This window comes from Schistocerca serialis, chromosome 1 (genome assembly GCF_023864345.2).
Source record: "Schistocerca serialis cubense isolate TAMUIC-IGC-003099 chromosome 1, iqSchSeri2.2, whole genome shotgun sequence".
Lineage (NCBI taxonomy): Eukaryota > Metazoa > Arthropoda > Insecta > Orthoptera > Acrididae > Schistocerca > Schistocerca serialis.
This window is the reverse complement of record NC_064638.1, coordinates 438,247,439-438,270,021: the sequence shown is the minus strand read 5'-3', so window position 1 is coordinate 438,270,021 and position 22,583 is coordinate 438,247,439. Positions and strand designations below refer to the sequence as shown.

General features: G+C 43.8%; 1 protein-coding gene and 1 pseudogene across 1 annotated transcript in view; both read left to right on the top strand.

Moving 5' to 3' along the window:
• The first annotated feature begins 9,730 nt into the window (after positions 1-9,730).
• The window catches only part of LOC126472681 (glutathione peroxidase-like), a 38,045-nt gene continuing 25,192 nt past the window's right edge, over positions 9,731-22,583 (top strand). The window contains exon 1 of the mRNA XM_050099951.1: positions 9,731-9,899. The gene's annotated coding sequence lies outside the window, so the exon portion shown is untranslated. The remainder of the gene's footprint in view (positions 9,900-22,583) is intronic.
• LOC126427271 (5S ribosomal RNA) lies at positions 15,723-15,840 on the top strand (annotated as a pseudogene).

Here is a 22,583-nt window from a genome sequence, read left to right as displayed (position 1 = left end):
CTAATATTTAGTCGATTTCTTTTTTTTAATTTTATGACAAAATATTGTCTTTAATCCATATTGTGTATCTTGTACTTCACTACAGACGTAGATATTTTTCTATGATGCCTGAATCGTTTTATTTCCGATTAATAGTTGCAGTTCTTCTTGTGATAGCCATTTTTATCTGCTCCAGGCATATTCATACCTTATTTGTGAGTTCGTATCACTTTAGCTGTCTAAGGAAGGAGTGTTAAGCTTCAGTTACTTTACAATTTTTTAAAAATTTAGCACTGTGTGTTGTCGTATCCCTTACAATTATAGACGTTTTCTTACGATAGCGATATTCGATCCTTATTACTTCCGATAAATGTTTGTCTCGAAAATCCGTGACTGAACATCGTTGTTCTAACGCAAAATACTTCTGTTCACAGTGCAGTAAATTCTTGCTATCGATATTGACTGTTGTACGCTGGGGTGACAAAGGTCATGGGATAGCGATATAAACATATACGGATGGCGGCAGTCTCGTGTACACAAGGAATAAAAGTGCAGTGCATTAACGGAGCTGTAATTTGCTCTCAGTTTATTCATGGGAAAAGGTTTCCGAAATGATTATGGCCGCACGACGGCAATTAACAGATTTAGAACGCGGAATGGTAGTTGGAGCTAGACACACGGGACATTCCATTTGGGAAATCGTTAGAGTATTCAATATTCCGAGATCCATAGTGTCAAGAGTATGCCGAAAATACCAGGTTTCAGACATTATCTCTGACTACGAGTACGCAGTGGACGACGCCCTTCACTTAACGATTGAGAGCAGCGGCGTTTGCGTTGAGTTGTCAGAGCTAACAGACAAGCAAAACTGCTTGAAATAACAGCGGAAATAAATATGGGACCTACGACGAACGCATCCGTTAGTACAGTGCGGCGAAATTTGGCGTTAATGGACTCTGGCAGCAGACGACATACGCGAGTGCCTTGGCTAATAGCACGACATCGCCCGCAGCGCCTCTCCTGGGCTAGTGACCACATCGTTTGGACCCTTTTTTGGTCATCAGTCTACTGACTGGTTTGATGCGGCCCGCCACGAATTCCTTTCCTGTGCTAACCTCTTCATCTCAGAGTAGCACTTGCAACCTACGTCCTCAATTATTTGCTTGACGTATTCCAATCTCTGTCTTCCTCTACAGTTTTTGCCCTCTACAACTCCCTCTAGTACCATGGAAGTCATTCCCTCATGTCTTAGCAGATGTCCTATCATCCTGTCTCTTCTCCTTATCAGTGTTTTCCACATGCTCAAAAATGGTTCAAATGGCTCTGAGCACTATGGGACTTAACATCGGCGGTCATCAGTACCCTAGAACTTAGAACTACTTAAACCTAACTAACCTAAGGACAACACACACATCCATGCCCGAGGCAGGATTCGAACCTGCGACCGTAGTGGTCACGCGGTTCCAGACTGAACCGCCCAGAACCGCATGGCCACACCGGCCGGCCTCCACATGTTCCTTTCCTCTCCGATTCTGCGTAGAACCTCCTCATTCCTTACCTTATCAGTCCACCTAATTTTCCGCATTCGTCTGTAGCACCACATCTCAAATGCTTCGATTCTCTTCTGTTCCGGTTTTCCCACAGTCCATGTTTCACTACCACACAATGCTGTACTCCAGACGTACATCCTCAGAAATTTCTTCCTCAAATTAAGGCCGGTATTTGATATTAGTAGACTTCTCTTGGCCACAAATGCCTTTTTTGCCATAGCGAGTCTGCTTTTGATGTCCTCCTTGCTCCGCGCGTCATTGGTTATTTTACTGCCTAGGTAGCAGAATTCCTTAACTTCATTGACTTCGTGACCATCAATCCTGATGTTAAGTTTCTCGCTGTTCTCATTTCTACTACTTCTCATTACCTTCGTCTTTCTCCGATTTACTCTCAAACCATACTGTGTACTTATTAGACTGTTCATTCCGTTCAGCAGATCATTTAATTCTTCTTCACTTTCACTCAGGATAGCAATGTCATCAGCGAATCGTATCATTGATATCCTTTCACCTTGTATTTTAATTCCACTCCTGAACCTTTCTTTTATTTCCATCATTGCTTCCTCGATGTACAGATTGAAGAGTAGGGGCGAAAGGCTACAGCCTTGTCTTACACCCTTCTTAATAAGAGCACTTCGTTCTTGATCGTCCACTCTTATTATTCCCTCTTGGTTGTTGTACATATTGTATATGACCCGTCTCTACCTATAGCTTACCCCTACTTTTTTCAGAATCTCGAACAGCTTGCACCATTTTATATTGTCGAACGCTTTTTCCAGGTCGACAAATCCTATGAAAGTGTCTTGATTTTTCTTTAGCCTTGCATACATTATTAGCCGTAACGTCAGAATTGCCTCTCTCGTCCCTTTACTTTTCCTAAAGCCAAACTGATCGTCACCTAGCTCATTCTCAATTTTCTTTTCCATTCTTCTGTATATTATTCTTGTAAGCAGCTTCGATGCATGAGCTGTTAAGCTGATTGTGCGATAATTCTCGCACTTGTCAGCTCTTGCCGTTTTCGGTATTGTGTGGATGATGCTTTTCCGAAAGTCAGATGGTATATCGCCAGACTCATATATTCTACACACCAACGTGAATAGTCGTTTTGTTGCCACTTCCCCCAATGATTATAGAAATTCTGATGGAATGTTATCTATCCTTTCTGCCTTATTTGACCGTAAGTCCTCCAAAGCTCTTTTAAATGCCGATTCTAATACTGGATCCCCTATCTCTTCTAAATCGACTCCTGTTTCTTCTTTTATCACATCAGACAAATCTTCACCCTCATAGAGGCTTTCAATGTATTCTTTCCACCTATCTGCTCTCTCCTCTGCATTTAACAGTGGAATTCCCGTTGCACTCTTAATGTTACCACCGATGCTTTTAATGTCACCAAAGGTTGTTTTGACTTTCCTTCCGACAATCATATCTTTTTCGATGTCTTCACATTTTTCTTGCAGCCATTTCGTCTTGGACCCTAGACCAGTGGAAAACCGTGGCCTGGTCAGATGAGTCCCGATTTCAGTTGTTAAGAGCTGATGGTAGGGTTCGAGTGTGCCGCAGACCCCGAGAAGCCATGGTCCGAAATTGTCAACGAAGCACTATGCAAGCTGGTGGTGACTCCATAATGGTGTGGGCTGTGTTTACGTGGAATAGACTGGGTCCTCCGGTCCAACTGAACCTGAACCGATCGTTGACTATAAACGGTTATGTTCGGCTTCTTGCAGCCACTCATGGACTTCATGTTATGGATAACAGTGCACCAAGTCACGGGACTGCAATTGTTCGTGATTGCTTTGAAAAACATTCTTGACAGTCCGAGCGAAAGATTTGGTCACCCAGATCGCCCGACATGAATCCCATTCAACATATCTGGGACATAGTTGAGAGGTCACTTCGTGCACAAAATCCTGCACCAGCAATACTTTCACAATTATGGATTGCTATAGAGGCAGCATGGCTTAATATTTCCGCATGGGACTTCCAACGACGTTTTGAGTCCAGGCCACGTCGAGCTGCTGCACTACCCCAGGAAAAAGGAGGTCCATCACGATATTATGAGGTATCTAGTCTCCTCAGTGTATGTACAGTTCAGAATTTGCCCAAAGAATGACGTTATAGTGGCGATGTTGTTCATGTCTTCTGGCACATGTTCTCCACGCTACTAGTCAAAGCCTTAGACCATAGATGGTTGAAATGGCTCTAAGCACTATGGCACTTAACATCTGAGGTCATTAGTCCCCTAGACTTAGAAGTAATTAAACCTGTTGTATTGTATTATATGTTAACCGGGGACCTAGAAACGACGGAGAGGCTCCGTCCCCGCCGCAGCCGCAGTGGTCCACAACCCGACGACGACTACCACAGTCCACTTCACCCCTCCGCCGCCCCACACCGAACCCAGGGTTATTGTGCGGTTCGGCCCCCGGTGGACCCCCCAGGAAACGTCTCACACCAGACGATTGTAGCCCCTATGTTTGCGTAGTAGAGTAATGGTGGTGTACGCGTACGTGGAGAACTTGTTTGCGCAGCAATCGCCGACATAGTGTAACTGAGGTGGAATAAAGGGAACCAGCCCGCATTCGCCGAGGCAGATGGAAAGCCGCCTAAAAACTATCCACAGACTGGCCGGTTCACCGGACCACGACACAAATCTGCCGGGCGGATTCGTGCCGGGGACCAGACGCTCCTTCCCTCCCGGAAAGTCGTGCGTTAGAAAGCACGGCCAACCAGGCGGGCGATTAAACCTAACTAACCTAAGGACATCACACACATCCATGACCGAGGCAGGATTCGAGACTGCGACCGTAGCATCAGCGCGGTTGCGGACTGAAGCGCCTAGAACCGCTCGGCCACAGCGGCCGGCCTTAGACCATGGATGATAAAGACCAGGCATGACCTCATGATATTGAAATCAACACCTCGATCACCTGTCTGGTGGCGGCATCCATTTGCATGCGACATCTGTAATATTTTTCAGCTCACTTTAATTGTAGTACAGTATTCAATAAAAGTTTCTTTATTACATTGGTGAAATATTGTGCAGCTCTTGGCTGCAGCGAAAGATATGTGAAAGAAAGTAATACTACGTTCCACTGGTAAAATTGTGTCAAAAACACACACACACACGAAAAAACTAGGAATATATATTTCGAGATTAAGTTAGTGAATTTTGAGGTTGAAGCTACGGAGTGATTTCTTTATCAAGGAAAGGTGAACGCGCTTCTTTCCGGGAGTATTTACATGTGTCTAAATAAAAGTGAATGATGTGGGTAATTATGTACCTTTCTGGTTAAAATACGTTGGTCTTCAGATCTAAAACTCGATGAATGATGAAGATATTTAGAAGACAGAATGCTAATTTGATACTCACTACAAGAGTTTTCTCTATAGTCAACGTTTTGTAATATACACTGATGGAAAAGGAAATCGCAGCACTAGGAAGGTGTTGGGCGACGTAAAAGAAAGTGGTAGGGTGTTTCTATATCTCAAAGATGGTGTCTATTCAAATTTCGCGCCAGTCGCATAAGACTGGAGCTACTAGCGTCACTACGAAGATGCAAATCTGATTTGCTTTAAAGTACGCACCATAACCGTCGTGAGCGTTAGTAATATTTGACATTTGGCTTGGTGAGTTGATATTTGTTAAGAATGCCTTTAAGATGACAGACGCCATGATCATTTGTTAGAATGAGGACGTGTAATAGGACTTCGAGAAGCTGGATGTTCCTTCTTCGATACTGCTGAAAGGATTGGCAAGAATGTAGCCACTGTACAGGATTAGTCGCAGCGGTGTCACGAGAATGTACGGTTGCAAGAAGCCCGGGCTCCGGACGGAAAGTTGAAATTTGTCGTAAGATCTTATGGGACCAAACTGCTGAGGTCATCGGTCCCTAAGCTTACACACTATTTAATCTAACTCAAGCTAATTGCGTGGGCTTTCGCGGCCAGAGTCAGTCGACATGAAAGTTTTCCGGGTATGGTACCGCGTCATAATATATAAAACCGCTGGTATCAGTAGACCCGGAAGAAGGCCGCTGCAACCGTGGCCGAAACGTTAGTTTTTGTCCAGCAGCAGTGGTTTTATACATTATGACGCGGTACCATACCCAGCCCCCAGACCCCGCGGCTACTCCGCGCGACGGCTCCGGACGGCTACGTGGCACTACCGAGAAGGAAGAGTCTCACGTTTGAGCAGCAGCTGGCACCACAGTGACACTGCGAACTGATACAAATTGGTTGTTTCAAGGATCTGTGTCGGACCGACACCTGGAGTTATGGCCTGGGCTTCAATTTCGTATGGGTCCGTCAGTCTGGTGTTCGACCTTTTGTGTTGCCATTCACGAACAGCATTCCAGCGGATGTTTTCCAACAGGATACCGCTCGTCCACATGCTGCTATTGTAATGAAACATGCTCTAAAGAGTGTCGACATGTCATTTGGCGTGCTCGATCACCAGGTCTGTTCTCCAGTTGAGCACTATGGGGCATCATCGGACTACATCTCCAGCGTCATCCACCCTATACAACACAAGGCATGCACTTCTGCGTGCTTGCATTCAACTTTTTGGCGGTTACACCGGTTATTAACGCATCATCATTTCACATCTGCATTTGCTTACCTCTAGCTTACATTAACTTGTGACCCTGCAATATTAAACACTTAAATATATGACCTAGACAAATCTATTCCCGATATTTCATTATTCTACATTAATTAATTTTTTGGTGATACAATTTTTTTCCTGTCAGTGTGTTATGCTTCTTTTCTGGATACTGTTTCGATATCTGTCCTAGGTTAAGCCAAGTGCATACAGCACAAACGTTTATTTTATGTAACAATCTGCCATTACGGACTTCAATTCTTGTTGCTGTGTTTCTTCAGTCTGAAGACTATTTTGATGCAGCTTTCCAAGCTACTATATCCTGTGGAAGCCTCTTCATATCCACATAGCTACTGCAACATACATTTATTTGAACGTGCTTACTGTAGTCCTTTCTTCCTTTCCCTCGATAAGTTTTGCCTTCCACACTTCCCTCCATAACTAAACGGGAAATTCCTTGATGTTCCAGACCATCTTTTGACCGATCGCTTCTTTTAATCAAACTGTGCCATACATTTCCTTTCTCCCCAGTTCTGTTCAGTACCTCCTCATTAGTTACTCAATCTGTCCATCTAATCTTCAACATTCTTCTGAAGCACCACATTTCAAAAGATTCCATTCTCTTCTTGTCTGAGGTGCTTGTCGTCCACGTTTCGTTTCCACACAAGGCTACGGTCCCGAAAAATATCCGTAGATAAGGCTTCTTAACACAAAAATTTGTACTCGATGTCAGCAATTTTTTTTTTTCATAAACGATTTTCTTGTCGTTTCCTGTCTACATTTTGTAGTTTGATCATCAAACGGCTCAGAGCACTATGGGACTTAGCATCGGAGGTCATCAGTCCCCTAGAACTTAGAACTACTTAAACCTAACGAACCTAAGGACATCTCACACATCCATGCCCGAGGCAGGATTCGAACCTGCGACCGTAGCAGTCGCGCGGTTCCCGACTGAAGCGCCTAGAGCCGCTCGGCCACCGCGCCCGGCGTGTGAGCATCATCAGTTATTTTACTGTCTAAATAGCAGCTTTTAATGTCTCATTTCCTATATCCAGTTCCCTTAGCATTGTCTGATTTAATTCGACTGCATTCCATTACCCTTGCCGGTCGTTATGGCCGAGCGGTTCTAGGCGCTTCAGTTCGGAATCGCGCTGCTGCTACGGTCGCAGGTTCGAATCCTGCCTTGGACATGGATGAATGTGATGTGCTTCTATGTGTAGGGGACTGATGACCTCAGATGTTAAGTTCCATAGTGCTTAGAGCCATTTGAACCATTACCCTTGATTTGCTTTTGTTTACCTCAACTGCTCTTCCAAGTTCTTCGCGGTATCTGACGGAGTTACAATGTCATCAGCAAACCTCAAGGCTTTTGTTTTTCCCCTCATTTTTATAAAATCATAGTAAAGCGTTTCGCACTTGCTAAGAAATCTTTGGGAAAGTAAATACTTCCTGCCAGACCGATATTTTATCGTCTGCTCCTATTGAACCTGTAAACTAAATGACCCACAGTGGAACGAAAACAGCTGTTCATTGAAGAACTGTAATTCTGTAGCTAGTAAAAAGAAAGAAGGGACATTACTATGCTCCAAACTGTTTGTTACCCCATCATCTGGTCAGACGTAAAGAAATGGTTCAAATGGCTCTGAGCACTATGGAACTTAACATCTGAGGTCATCAGTCCCCTAGAACATAGAACTACTTAAACCTAACTATCCTGAGGACATCACACACATCCATGCCCGAGGCAGGATTCGAACCTGCGACCGTAGCGGTCGCGCGATTCCAGACTATAGCGCCTAGAACCTCTCGGCCACTCCGGCCGGCTAGACGTAAATACTATAACCATAACATTAAAGTTGGTTTGGTTCACTAAATAAATGGCGCAGTGAATGGTAGCATTATCGGTGCTGTCGGTTGCGTTGGTAGGGATGGAAACACAGATGAATGTAAAACGAACTGAGCGTATGGCATCATAGGCCGGGAGGCCCCACCCGGGGAAGTTCGGCCGCCAAGTGAAAGTCTTTTTTCAGTCGACGCCACATTGGGCGACTTGCGTGCCGGTGACGAGGATGAAATGATGATGAGGATAGCACAACACCCTGTCCCCCAATGGAGAAAATCTCCAACCCGGTCGGGAATCGAACCCGGGCCCGCTTGCATGGGAGGCGAGCACGTTACCACCCAGCTAAGCAGTCAGTCGCAGATGAATGTGTAAGAGAGAAAATGGAAGCCGACGACTTCTCTTTGTTTTTTTGTAAGTTTGGTTGTTTGTTTTGCACATAATTAGAATCGTACATCATTCTGTGTTAGTTCATTGTGTATTTTATATCCTTACAGAATATAAATTGCATTTTACAGTAATAAAAATCAGTTGAACGCGTAACTTCTGCATTTTTATGTAATCATAGCAATTACTCTTGATGCAAGTACAGTTTACATGCACAAACATAAAATATTTGTATAATTGTTATTCGCTACGGTCGCAGGTTCGAATCCTGCCTCGGGCCTGGATGTGTGTGATGTCCTTAGGTTAGTTAGGTTTAAGTGGGTCTGAGTAAGTCCCATAGTGCTCAGAGCCATTTGAATCATTTTTTATAATTGTTATTGTTAGTTTGTACTCAGTAGAACGCTCTTCATCACGGTCAAAGGCAAGAGTTTCCTCCTGTTACTGATAAATTAGAAGGTTGTTTATGAATTACAGAAACACGTTTCACATAATTTCGATGAAGCATTAAAATGATGTTGCATACATTTTTGTTTTGCAGTTTTTTCTACTTTATCTTTTTGTCTAGGAAATCGCATTTCCTAGAGCTATATGACAAATCTTTATTGTTTTCTTAATTTTTCTTCAATATTCCTCTACTTCACGTAACAAATCAACAGTTATCGAATAAAACCTGTTTTAACATTGACAAGATCTGTTTTGCCACAAATACTGTTTATTTTTAAGTAACAGACAGGAGGATAAGTATGCAGAACAAAAATGTTCCGTAGGTCACGCGGCACTTTGTACATCCTCATGCAGTTTTTGGACGGTATACCGCTTCCGGTTTTTGGGGAACGCTATTAAGACTGGCGATCGTTTTGAAGTAACGTTCGATAGGTATGCAACACACCCAAGGTGCAGATAACGCGGATACGAAGTTAACTGATCAAAGCTACTAGGAAAACTACCTTAGTCCATGCTTACTTATGATAGTCTACGGCAGCATACAGTAGAATTACAACTCTAACTACATGTGTAATTGTAATACAAGAAGTTCTTCCGTTACTGAAATCAATCCTCGACTTCAGCTACTAATGTAAAGAAAAGTAACTGTCATCTCTATTTCGTATAGTGCGTAATGATAGAAACACAGCTTTTTTCCTCGTCACGTGACTCACATGTTGGTTTGAAACCTTGAAACGGCCTAATACCAATATCGCACTTTCCGCGTGTTCTGAACCCGCAACAGCGCGGCATTCCAACTCACCGCGAAAAGCTCTGTGGCCTGGGCATGGTCTCCCACACCCCCTCCTCTTCCTTTTCCCTCCCACAACCGGCCCCCCCCCCCCGCGCCCCTCCCCCACCACGTTCTCCCACTGCGGGCGGACGAGGACGTCGCCACGTCTGTGGCGCAACGCGCTTTGCTGACTGGCTAGCGCACCAAGACACGCGATACTCCGGCGCTGGACAATAGCTCGTCATAAGACACCGAGACGCCATTCTCCCGAGTGCACGGATATCATACTAACGTCAAACTCGTTGCAGCGCCGGCCTACCTAAGGTGAGTCGAGGTATTACACCCCGATGTGATGTAACTATCGCCGTGTGTGTTACGCTCGTTTTCTCCAGTGACCACGGTCGTCGGTGTTGTGCCATAATTTGAAGATATGGAGCAATACCGGTACCGATAGCTTTAAAAGTTTTTCGTTATACTAGTGTTCAGCACAAAAAATCTTACAATCCTTGTAAGCGGATTGCGCACGAGACAGGTTTGCTGATACGTGAATGAATAGTGTATTTCAAACTTCTGACGGGTGTTGTTTTGGTTAGTTTCGATGTAACGCTAAAGTTCCTTCAGACACCTTAGCGCCATGTGCATTTAATTTCTAATCTCAGAGTTTTCGCAGAGAACAAAATCATCAACAAAAGAAGATATCTGATAAAAATTGTGATAACATTCAGTGGATGTGCGAAATATTAGTCTTGTGCAAATAATCGCTACTACCTCCAAAATGCAAACTCTATTAAGTTGTGTTCTTATGCAACTAAAACTTTTTAATATCCTCCGAAAGAATGAGCAATGAATGACAAATGGAGTCAGTTATGTCGTACCTGGGAGTAACATTTCAAACTACAGAATCCAAGGTTGAGGTAAATTCCTGGCTCAGTTCACCGATTGTGTTTCTGTTTCTTTCTTATCGATTCTTTCACTTCTGGCAATGATCCGAATCGGCGAAATGTACCAAGTTGGCGTAGTTCGAATTCCAAAATTTCCAGGGTAAATCTGTTCAAAGGTCAGAGGAACGGAAGAAAATACTGCCACCTTTAGAAAAAAGCAGTTTGCCTCTAAAACCAATAGCTTACAAAACACTTGGAGAGTGCATAGTGGAATGTTTCTAAAGTATATGGAATCCACATCAGGTCGAAGTAACAGCAGACAACGAGATTGACAAAGGAAGGGCTGGGAGGATAATTAAATGTTAATGAGACTGACGAGGACATGGGAGTGAAACACCGAGTAACTTACAGAAAGACGGCAAGGGCATCAAGGAAACCAGCTTAGAAAAGCCAAGAGTCTGCTTTCGGAGCAGAATTTACAAATATTTTCCAGCTACCTGCCTGTCCTTTCCGTAGAAACCGCCGAAACAAGATTAGACTAATCTTTACTTGAAAGGAAATGTGTAAGAATCAATAAATGGAACGTCAAGAAACCCTATTTTGTGGCAGCATATAAAGTTCTTTCTAACATTCTGTTTGTAGTGATTCGCTGAAAACAGATGAAGACATAGAACATCAATCAGATGACAGAGCATACCTCTTGAATTGCTCTTTTTTCTGTCTTTTTCGTGCAAACTCCACTGAAGGACGAAAGTAACAAATATGCGAAATATTACATTTTACTCTGAACCGTTATGGAGCCGGCATCAGTGACAGTTACAGAAGTCGATACAACTGACGTTCTGTCTCATTAGCTGAATCACGTCTCTGACGCAATGGAAAATATTTTCTTCTGCGATAGCGTTATCACGGAACAATAACATCATCGACACAATCTCAGACCACAAATACCGAAGCGACATTTGTACAAAACATTCGGTTAATGCACCATCAGCTGAACGTTAACAAGCCTGATTCTCTCAGAAGTAGATTCGTGTATGTAAATAAAATACACACTTCTTTACATTGTGGTACCACCAAATTGTTTCATTTTGTTCCTCTACCCAGTGTTTTAGTTATGCATGCACTGCGTTATCTCAGAGCTGGTTCTGTAGCGAAGATAACGGGCGATACGTTACGTGAATTAATTTTGTACGCGACGCGTCCCTAGCGAGAACTCAACGCGTATTTGTGATGAACTGCGAGTCTGAGAATCCAGAAGCGGCAGATGTTCCGATGTTTTCATTTCCATCAGATAGTTACTTATTTCTCGACTTATTAGTATCCACAACAGCAGAAATTGGTTTCCAGCGGCGAAGCAGGGAGTATATACTTCTTGTTCGACAATAAAGTAGTCGCCAATCGCTTTCTAAAGCCATGTTTCGAAAAGGTATATCTTTGCCTTCTGTTTATTTACGTGTATTTCGAAACACACTGTTTTGTTTTTCTGCGAATGTATTCATTTGGAAGTTGCCAGTTACTGTAATCACGTCTAGATTACAAGCATTTAGCATCGAGATGTAAGTGTGAGATGTTTTGCGGGATTGCTTGCGCTTTTCACGAACAGATATTTCAGACAGTGTCAGCGGCTTACCGAGCTCATTGTTTATCCCAGAAGTCAGGTATATTTACGGAAGTTGCAGATATGAAGTAAGATTTATCTATAATCACATGGCCGGAGTGGCCGAGCGGTTCTAGGCGCTTCAAATGGTTCAAATGGCTCTGAGCACTATGGGACTTAACTTCTGAGGTCATCAGTCCCCTAGAACTTAGAACTACTTAAACCTAACTAACCTAAGGACATCACACACATCCATGCCCGATGCAGGATTCGAACCTGCGACCGTAGCGGTCGCGCGGTTCCAGACTGTAGCGCCTAGAACCGCTCGGCCACCCTGGCCGGCTCTAGGCGCTTCACTCTGGAACCGAGCGGCCCCTACGGTCGCAGGTTCGAATCCTGCCTCGGGCATGGATGTGTGTGACGTCCTTAGGTTAATTAGGTTTAAGTAGTTATAAGTTCTAGGAGACTGATGACCTCAAATGTTAAGTCCCATAGTGCTCAGAGCCATTTTTTATAATCACATGTTCCTGAATTTGAAGTGACCTAAATAATTTCAGTGGTATCTGTCGCAAGGAAATAATTTGAGAAAAGCGCGGGGTTGCGTTGGGGTTGTTTTGGGGAAGGAGACCAGACAGCAAGGTCATCGGTCTCATCGGATTAGGGAAGGACGGGGAAGGAAGTCGGCCGTGCCCTTTGAAAGGAACCATCCCGGCATTTACCTGGAGCGATTTAGGGAAATCAAGGAAAACCTAAATCAGGATGGCCGGACGCGGGATTGAACCGTCGTCCTCCCGAATGCAAGTCCAGTGAGAAAAGTACGGAATTACAATACAGCTTCACAGTAGGCCACAACTCACTTTGGAGTTTAGCTTGATTTCCTGCTATCGTTCGGATAGCACTGCTGGAAGAGCTGTTGCCCCGCCCACAGTTACAGCTTGTCGCAAAGTTAAAGTGATTTTTATTTCGGTTTGTTAATTTATTCAAGTTGAGAATGTGATAGGGTGAGATACGTAGCTCAAAAACAAATTTGCATTACCAGTAGACTATGAGGGCTATTCGGAAAGTAAGGTCCGATCGGTCGCGAAATGGAAACTAGCGTGAAAATAAAAAAGGTTCACGTGCAACAGTTTGCTACCCCTTGCAGCTACTTCTCTATATAGTCGCCGCTCCATCTTAGACGTTCGTCGTAGCGTTGTGCCAACTTTTCAATACCATCGTCACAGAAGGCAGCCGCCTGTGCTTTCCTGCACTTCTCAACGCTGGTCTGCAGTTCGTTGTCTGTGCCAAAATGTTGTCTTCATAGCCAGCGGTCCATGTGAGCAGAGGTGAACATCAGAGGGAGCCAGGTCCTGGCTGTATGGTGGGCGATCACACAGTTCCCGTAGAAAAGGATGATGGGGCGTCCTCATTACTCCTACAGTGTGCGGCCGAGAACTGTCATGAAGAACGAAATGCATGACAGTTACGTTGTTCGGGGTTGAATGAAATCAGTCGAAACCTCTCAGCGGCCAACCATACTTGGCGGGAGACACTATTGTTCTAGGTATCTTTAGGTGCTCATTGTGTGCTCAGATCTGAATATAGCGACGAGACGCTATCGATAGGTGTACTAGAAACACTGCCCAACACATCTGTGCAAAGCTTCATCGGATATTCACTATCGTTTCCATTTCGCAACCTATCGCACCTTACGTTCCGAATAACGCTCATATATTTTTGCCAACATGATTTATACATGCTTACATTGGTGGAAGAGGTACTGTTTACATCTTACAAATTCTGCGAAGAAGATAAGAGATTTGAATTTCTTTGTAGAAGAAGGGCTTTCTGACAAATCTTGTTTGACGTAAGGCGTTAACAAACCGGAAAAATGTAATTTCTATGAATTGTGTTCCTGCGTGAGCGACCTCTGTTTCTGGGTGAGCAGTATATAAAAAAACTGCAGGTTCACTCTAAGGAACGAGGCGCAGCTGATTTCTCCTGCTTCAGTAGGTCACTGCTAAGGCGCGACTTCCGCTTGCAGCATGAGTGGCGGCTTCCTGCAACTCGTGACCATCCGATCAGAAATGGAAGTGGTTGCATTATTGTGGAGTAAATAGAGAGGGGTTTTTACTGCTGTGCCGTCAGGTTTACGCGCTCGTAAATGTGAGTTTATTGAAAAGGAAACTGGCCGTAATGGACTCGCCTATGACCTTGAGCGAGAAATTGCCGTGGCGTTGCCCTAGAATGCTTTAAAAAAGACAACGTCCAACATTTTAAAACCGTAGGACCTCCTTGTATCTTGCAGGTGGCTGACAGTCCGATTAAAGCTATTCTGAGCAACATACAGCGTGTCAACGAGAAGTACTATGGAACATTCTGCACTTGCGGCTCGTTTTGGACTTGGCGGCGTCTTATGTAGAGACATACATGAATTATCATTTCAGATGTCTTCCGTCATTAATTAATCGCTAAATTGATTATTATTATCTTTTTAGTTAACAGAAAACAGATAAATACCAAGGAGCAAGTATATACCATTTAACTGTGTCACAAATCACTGTTAAAAATTTAAAAACGTGGTACAAAAGACATATAAGAAGGCAAAAATATCCATATAGCTATTCTCCCTTGCAATACATCTGATAAATCACAGACACGAAGCGTCGACAAAAGTGCACGCATAATCCACGGCTTTTCCGTTACGTGTTGCTGGTGATAAAAATGGTTCAAATGGCTCTGAGCACTATGGGACTTAACATCTATGGTCATCAGTCCGCTAGAACTTCGAACTACTTAAACCTAACTAACCTAAGGACATCACACAACACCCAGTCATCACGAGGCAGAGAAAAGCTGTTGATAACGTTTCGCATGATGAATGTTGGGCAGAGAACACGACGAGTCACAGAGAACACGACGAGTCACGAGTCGGATGTGGGTAGCCAATCACGTTGCCCGTGTGTTATTTTCTATTTTTCGTAAATGAAATTAGCTGGTATTTAATTTCACCTGCAGCAGTTAGTTAAGTTGAGCTATTAGGTCCCCGCTTAACCACCAACTCGGAAATCGCTGTATATTACGACAAGTGACTGTAAACATGTCTCTGCTCGTTTCAGTCGCACCAAATTAAACTGTGCTCTCAGGTCCTATCTTAACCACAACCTCGGAAACTGTGACACATTCCAGAAAAACAGCCAAATATTTGCGGCAACCAAGATTATAAATTTAATTGCCGCTCTTTCCGCTCACAGGAATGCAGTCTCTGCTGTTAGTTTCCAACCTTATCACAATCTCGGAATACAAGAAATAATCGAAAAAAAAATCTGTGATAGAATCAGCGATTCTTATCGCCCTCCGTTCACTGTCACCCGAATGGCTTCGACCAACGATAACGAACTGTCAACAGTACACAACGGAAGAGCCGCGGACATCGTATGTGTACTTTAGCAGGAGCATCTCATATGTAACGTGTGAAAGTTTTTAGCGTGGACAGTTCTCAGAGAAGGATGCTTACTTTCCAGGGAGATTCCCATATGCAAAAATCTCTTCCAGTGATTTGGAAAGTAAAATTTGACTAAATTAATATAAGTAATAACTCATTGATCTTGTTAACTGCTGAAAGAATAACAAACTAAGGTACAGAAAAGAATCGTACTAAATAATAATGCTCCTAATATAGTCTCGGGCAATGGCCTTGCCGCAGTGGGTACACCGGTTCCCGTCAGATCACCGAAGTTAAGCGCTGTTGGGCGTGTCCGGCACTTGGATGGGTGACCGTCCGGGTCGCCATGCGCTGTTGCCATTTTTCGGGGTGCACTCAGTGAGGATGACACGGCGGTCGGATGGTCCCGATGGGCCACTTGTGGCCTGAAGACAGAGTGCGTAAATATAGTCTCACCAGCAATTCCATTCGTATTAAACTGAACTGCACCTACCCGTCACAGCTTTAACAAAAGACGACAGAAAGGCACGTCGCGGCAGTCGGCAGTACTATAAACAATAAACACAATAAAAAAAGCACGCTATTGATAAAGGGAGTTAGGTGTATACGTGTAAGTTAGTAACACAACATCGTGGACTATATAGGTTAAGTAAAATACAGTTTCAACATGGCATAGATAGGATGACAGGATTACGCAAAATTGTTAAGTAGAACCGAAACAATGTTAAAACACTGATTAGCTTTTGCGCCAAACAGATGGTTTTGTTTAAAGGAAGGAGGCTAACGCAAAAAATACAGGATCACACAAAATCGTTCAGTAGAACCAAAGCAATGTTAAAACATGTTCGAATCGTGCCTCGGGCATGGATAGTGTGCTGTCCTTACTTTTAGTTAGGTTTAATTAGTTCTAAGTCTAGGGGACTGATGACCTCAGATGTTAAGTCCCATAGTGCTCAGAGCCATTTGAACCATTTTTATTAAAGCTGAGTCGCGCTCAAGACGCTGAACGACACTGAATAATCTGAGAAACTGTAGCTGTAACTGTCATCAGCATACTTAATCCTCACTATCACTCCAACAGCGACAATATAACACATATGCGATGATTCAACGATGTAGAGGTACACAGCATCATATCACAAGAGTCGTGCTGCTTTCACTGCTAAATAACACGATTGTTGATTCAATCTTTAGTGTGCCTTTAAATATACCCGGAATTCTACTTACGGCATTGTGTACCAACCGTATCAAATTAAACAACGGGCAGTGAACTACTGAGCAGTATGGTGTGTGAGTGTAGACGTTGAGGAGTGACCGGTGTTTGAAAGATTTTCGAATGAAGATCTGGATATTCAAGTAAGTTAAGAAGATGAAACTTCCTGGCAGATTAAAACTGTTTGTGCTGGACCGACACTCGAACTCAGGACCTTTGCCTTTCGCAGCAAGTGCTCTCCCAACTGAGCTACCGAAGCACGACTCACGCCCCCTCCTCACAGCCTTACTTCTGCCAGTATCTCGTCTCCTACCTTCCAAAATTTACAGAAGGAGAGCTTCTGTAAAGTTTGGAAGGTAGGAGACGAGATACTGGCAGAAGTAAGGCTGTGAGGCTTCTGTAAGATTTGGAAGGTAGGAGACGAGGTACTGGCAGAAGTAAGGCTGTGAGGAGCGGGCGTGAGTCGTGCTTCGGTAGCTCAGGTGGTAGAGCACTTGCCCGCGAAAGGCAAAGGTCCCCGAGTTCGAGTCTCGGTCCGGCCCACAGTTTTAATCTTCCAGGAAGTTTCATATCAGCGCATACTCCGCTGCAGAGTGAAAATCTCATTCTGGAAGTTTAGAAGAGTTATTACCCCTGCTATCCTGCTGCGATAGACGATAGAGGATAGTAGCAAGAATATTCGTTGACCACGCCAGAATATTTCTGACAGTTTTAATTTAAATAATTTCCTTCACAATTAGAAGACAAACATCTTATTGTTGGTGGTTGTGTACTTTGTAATCGTTTGGATTGTTACGTTCATCGACATCCAAGACGTTGTTTTCATTGTTAAATGACGATTTGTAAAATTATAGCTAGTTTCAAACGAAAAGCTGTTTGAAATAATGAATGAAAATCAGTGATTTAGTTTATTTACTTATGATTTAGTATATTTAGCTGCATGGAATGGATCTGAAATGGTGGACTATTGGTCTAGGACTACTAACTGGATTAACTAATCGAATTGTATTTTTAGAGAGTTTACCCTGTACCATACTGTGTGTTACTGTGTTATCAGTTGTACTGTCAGATTACAACTTCTTTCTCCCCAAAACACAGCTATCAATCTGTAAGAACCTAGCTAACGACAGCATATAATACATTATATAGCCAAAGAAATATGTGTGTCATAGGCCTGAATGGAAATCATACCTTTGTACTTCTGGTCTCTACAGAATCTTAAATCTCTCATTCTTCGGATGGACTGTTAGGGAGTGAAGTATTGAAATAATAGTTAAAAATTCTGTTGCCTTATAGAATTCTCATTTTAGTATCACTGTCTGAGGTGGCAAGTTTACGCACAAAGTGAAGTGTCTTTTTGTGGAACAAGACTCATCTCCTCAGGAAAGTTTCAGTTTGACCTTTAGCAGTTTGCGCGAGTTATCTCGCCGTGTAAACCATGTGTCAGGCACGCACACTCAACTAATTTATCTCGCTCGGAGCGAAAGTCTTACTCTTCTCGGAATTTTCCTTAGCCAGGGCAAAGCATCTGCATTCTTTTTATATAATCATGCCTTGTGAAATATTCGGTTTTCATCAGTCTTTCAACTAGTTTTCAGCTCTCGGTCTGAACCTATTAGAAGCTAATTTCTTAATTTTTACATATTTAGACTGTCTTACAGTGTGCATAGTTTGTTTTAAAAATTCCAGTCTCGGTCTTCCTCGGGCTATCCTGCCTTGTTCATTCTAGGACATTTACAAGGAAGTGGTTGTGTCGGATTATGTAACCAATTCTTCCGTGTGTTATGCGCTCTGTTTATCTCCTAAATGACCTTTCTTCGCCAGTTGTTTGAACAGAGTCCTGGCTGATGGTTTTATCTGTCCTCTTTATCGTTAACAGGCTTTTCCAGTACCATACCTCAAATGCTACAAAGAGTTTCCATTTCATTTTTCGCTATCGTTCTGTTTCGCAGTCGTACAGCGCTACGCTCCAAATGAAGATCTGAACCACCTTTTTTGTCGATTCAGTATTTATGCAGTTTAAACAAAGTATTTCTCTGTTATTCACGAACATTGCTTTTGCTTCTCCAATTGTTTATTTTATGTCTTATTCGCTTCTCCCGTCATCAGTGATCTTACTTCCTAAATAGTTGTATGATGTTGCTCGTTTTATATTATTTCCTCTAATTGTAATATTCATTTCTTTTGATTCCTTTGAGCTCGTACTCGGTATTCAGCGAGAAAGAGTGAATATTGTGTACTGTTCCCGTTGGGTTCCAAAATTTACCTTTGACTTACTTTAGGTAGTGGATACTAAATATTATTATGATTTTCTTCATCTTCGCAGTTGACCGCAGCCTTGTTACAGTGTCCGTCAGATAACAAAAGACTTCAAAATCGTATCTCAGTTGGAAGCACTACGAAAAACTTACTTTTACGTAGCATAAAGGATTCAGAATTCAGCATGACAGAGCAGTTCTGTAAATTTTAATACCAGTAAAGCCAGTCATATTTTCTTGCGTTTTATTCTGGGACCGTCTCGTTTCTCCAACGTAGGCCAGCATTTCACGAAACTTCTACTAGGGGATTCCGTGATGATGTTACAAACTTTCTCGATGTTACAAACTTAACTTGATGTCAGAGAGACCGAAAATTCTAAATCTACCGTACAGTAGCAATGAATTCCATTTATCTGTGTACGTTTCACAAGCTTCTACATTTACAGCAGATTTCAGCATGGCGTCCTTTAGTGGCGATGCTTGCAAGGCATCGTTGCAAAAAGTTCTGTCGCACCAGTTATAATATCTGTGGTGTCGATGGAACAGTGCCACAGGCAGCGAGAATGCTTGGCAGTCAAAAAGTGAGGTGGCATTCCACCATGTTGGGACCACATCCGTTGGTGAATAAGAAGTGGGATATATTCCAGGAAGCTGGGCCGAATGTCTTTCTAACACACTGCGTTCACTGGTGCAGTTTAGCGACGGGGGCATAGAAACTGGTCTAGCACGTTGACTGAAAATCCGTATCAGTGGCTCTTCACCGCTGTAGATGGGGTTCTCATCGGCCCAAACATGACTGTTCCGACTATTCAAGATTCCGTATCTGGTGAAACATGTTACACCCGTGTGGTGAAAAGTACATACATGTACACAGAAAAGTGAGGATCGACTGTAAGACGTTGCAAGAACCATTGGCTGAAAACGGCACGAAGTCGGAAGTTAGCAGCAGTGAAGTCATGCACTTTCTATGGATGGTAGTGACGTACACTACTGGCCATTAAAATGGCTACACCACGAAGATGACGTGCTACAGACGCGAAATTTAACCGACAGGAAGAAAATGCTGTGATATGCAAATGATTAGCTTTTCAGAGCGTTCACACAAGGTTGGCGCCAGTGGCGACACCTGCAACGTGCTGACATGAGGAAAGTTTCCAACCGATTTCTTATACCCAAACAGCAGTTGACCGGCTTTGCCTGGTGAAACGTTGTTGTGATGCTTCGTGTAAGGAGGAGAGATGCGTACCATCACGTTTCCGACTTTGATACAGGTCGTATTGTAGCCTATCACGATTGCGGTTTATCGTATCACGACATTGCTGCTCGCGTTGATCGAGATCCATTGACTGTTAGCAGAATATGTTATCGGTGGGTTCAGGAGGGTAATACGGAACGCCGTACTGGATCCCAAAGACCTCGTATCACTAGCAGTCGAGATGACAGGCACCTTATCGCCGTGGCTGTAACGGATCGTGCAGCCACGTTTCGATCCCTGAGTCAATAGATGGGGACGTTTGCAAGACAACAACCATCTGCAGAAACAGTTCGGCGACGTTTGCAGCAGCATGGACTATCAGCTCGGAGAATATGGCCACGGTTATCCTTGACGCTGCAGCACGACTCACGCCCCCCTGGAAGCGCCTGCGATGGAGTACTCAACGGAGAACCTGGGTGCACTAATGGCAAAACGTCATTTTTTTTTGGATGAATCCAGGTTCTGTTTACAGCATCATGATGATCGCATCGCGGTGAACGCACATTGGAAGCGTGTATTCGTTACCGCCATACTGGCGTATCACCCGGCGTGATGGTATGGGGTGCCATTGGTTACACGTCTCGGTTACCTCTTGTTCGCATTGACGGCACTTTGAACAGTGGACGTTATATTTCAGATGTGTTACGACCCGTGGCTCTACCCTTCATTCGATCCCTACGAAACCCTACATTTCAGCAGGATAATGTACGAACGCATGTTGCAGGTCCTGTACGGGCCTTTCTGGATACATAAAATGTTCGACTGCTGCCCTGGCCAGCACATTCTCCAGATCTCTCACCAACTGAAAACGTTTGGTGGCCGAGCAACTGGCTCGTCACAAGACGCCAGTCACTGCTCTTGATGAACTGTGGTATCGTGTTGAAGCTGCATGGGCAGCTGTACCTGTACGCGCCATCCAAGCTCTGTTTGACTCAATGCCCAGGTGTATCAAGGCCGTTATTACGGACAGAGGTGGTTGTTCTGGGTACTAATTTCTCAGGATCTATTCACACAAATTGTGTGAAAATGTAATCACATATCAGTTCTAGTATAATATACAGGGCTATTACAAATGATTGAAGCGATTTCATAAATTCACTGTAGCTCCATTCATTGACATATGGGCACGACACACTACAGATACGTAGAAAAACTCATAAAGTTTTGTTCGGCTGAAGCCGCACTTCAGGTTTCTGCCGCCAGAGCGCTCGAGAGCGCAGTGAGACAAAATGGCGACAGGAGCCGAGAAAGCGTATGTCGTGCTTGAAATGCACTCACATCAGTCAGTCATAACAGTGCAACGACACTTCAGGACGAAGTTCAACAAAGATCCACCAACTGCTAACTCCATTCGGCGATGGTATGCGCAGTTTAAAGCTTGTGGATGCCTCTGTAAGAGGGAATCAACGGGTCGGCCTGCAGTGAGCGAAGAAACGGTTGAACGCGTGCGGGCAAGTTTCACGCGTAGCCCGCGGAAGTCGACGAATAAAGCAAGCAGGGAGCTAAACGTACCACAGCCGACGGTTTGGAAAATCTTACGGAAAAGGCTAAAGCAGAAGCCTTAGGGTTTACAATTGCTACAAGAAAGTCAAACGCTTTGAATTTTCGGCGCGGTTGCAACAGCTCATGGAAGAAAATGGCTCTGAGCACTATGGGACTCAACATCTTAGGTCATAAGTCCCCTAGAACTTAGAACTACTTAAACCTAACTAACCTAAGGACACCACACACACCCATGCCCGAGGCAGGATTCGAACCTGCGACCGTAGCAGTCCCGCGGTTCCGGACTGCAGCGCCAGAACCGCTAGACCACCGCGGCCGGCCTCATGGAAGAGGATGCGTTCAGTGCGAAACTTGTTTTCAGTGATGAAGCAACATTTTTTCTTAATGGTGAAGTGAACAGACACAGTGTGCGAATCTGGGCGGTAGAGAATCCTCACGCATTCGTGCAGCAAATTCGCAATTCACCAAAAGTTAACGTGTTTTGTGCAATCTCACGGTTTAAAGTTTACGGCCCCTTTTTCTTCTGCGAAAAAAACGTTACAGGACACGTGTATCTGGACATGCTGGAAAATTGGCTCATGCCACAACTGGAGACCGACAGCGCCGACTTCATCTTTCAACAGGATGGTGCTCCACCGCACTTCCATCATGATGTTCGGCATTTTTTAAACAGGAGATTGGAAAACCGATGGATCGGTCGTGGTGGAGATCATGATCAGCAATTCGTGTCATGGCCTCCACGCTCTCCCGACTTAACCCCATGCGATTTCTTTCTGTGGGGTTATGTGAAAGATTCAGTGTTTAAACCTCCTCTACCAAGAAACGTGCCAGAACTGCGAGCTCGCATCAACGATGCTTTCGGACTCATTGATGG